The 1,181-nt window shown below is 45.7% G+C and overlaps 1 long non-coding RNA gene across 1 annotated transcript in view; it reads left to right on the top strand.

The window, feature by feature from the left end:
- Positions 1-468: 468 nt before the first annotated feature.
- The window catches only part of LOC102485436 (uncharacterized), a 12,341-nt gene continuing 11,628 nt past the window's right edge, over positions 469-1,181 (top strand). The window contains exon 1 of the long non-coding RNA XR_001369552.2: positions 469-556. This is a non-coding gene — a long non-coding RNA (uncharacterized LOC102485436). The remainder of the gene's footprint in view (positions 557-1,181) is intronic.

Raw genomic sequence — 1,181 nt, 5'->3', positions numbered from 1 at the left:
GCTGGTTCCCAAGAATAAACATATTTTAATGACTGCAAGAGAATTACCATAGTAATTATCTGTTTTTTAATAACCTATAACACATCATTTTTCATTTTTTAGATTCATTACTAAAAAGAGTCAGTGGTCATATAACAGGAATAACTTTATCAGAATAACAAAAGTGTTGAATTATTTATTAATGTCATTGAATAAGTGACCCGCGTATGAATTTCCTCATTATTCCTGAAATGTCAAACCAGGATTTAATAATGAACCAGGATCCTGTCTCTCACTCACCTGAATAGAGCCTGTTCCTCTCCCTTCAGGTTCTGCTCTCCTGGTAACAGAACTCCTTCGGTGAAAACACAGGAACCTTCACATTGCTGCTTAATCTAGAATCGCAGAGCCTTGTGGGAAATGTAGTCTCTGCTCTGATGTCGTCATCAGCACAGGCCGAGGAGGGCGCCTTTTTCAGAATCTCTCTCCGGCTGTGAAGCTCAGTTCCTTCCTGTGGAGGCTGGGGAGAACCTGCTGCTGTGCTGACTGTGTTCTGCTGGACACGGTGTCCATGACGGTGAGTCTGAGTGTGAAGGAGGAGGGTTGCGGGTTTTGAGGACCCTAGTAGTAGAAAGGTTGCCCTCTTCTTGGTGGGAGCAGAAACTTGGGGGGATGTCGGGTAGAGGAAGAGGGGCGCCTGAAGGAAGTTGCAGCCCCTGGTCCAGGCTGGGTGGGGAGAGCAACTGGAGCGTTGGGATGTGCAGGTCTGGGGTGAGGAAAGATGTGACCTGGGCTTTCCTTCAGTAGCTGCTTTGTCAGTAGGTGGGTGTGTGCATTCAGGTGTACAAAGGTGACTCCAGAAGCTCCTGAATGGGGTGATCTAATCCAAGCTGGGCACAGAGTCGGTTTGTTATATATTGATCAGCGAGAAAGAAGAGGACATCCAGTCATAGCGCAGTTATAGGAGTTTATAACCAGCGACTGTGGGAGCACTCATTTCAGTCAAAGACCCCGCAGCCCCGAGTGTACGGAGAAGAGTGCTTATAAAGGCAAAAAGCACATTTGCGTTAATGTGGCCTGTGGATAGAAGTCTGACTACTTTTCCTATTTTCCAAAATCTTTTCAAAAGGGACTGGGGAAGTCATGCCCACAAACATTAACAGACCATTTATTTTCTATTAACAGGATTCTTCCTACCTCCT

The sequence above is a fragment of the Tupaia chinensis genome, unplaced genomic scaffold, assembly GCF_000334495.1.
Source record: "Tupaia chinensis unplaced genomic scaffold, TupChi_1.0 Scaffold143929_1, whole genome shotgun sequence".
Classification (NCBI taxonomy): domain Eukaryota; kingdom Metazoa; phylum Chordata; class Mammalia; order Scandentia; family Tupaiidae; genus Tupaia; species Tupaia belangeri.
The sequence above is the reverse complement of the archived record's forward strand: the minus strand, read 5'-3'. Positions and strand labels throughout refer to the sequence as shown.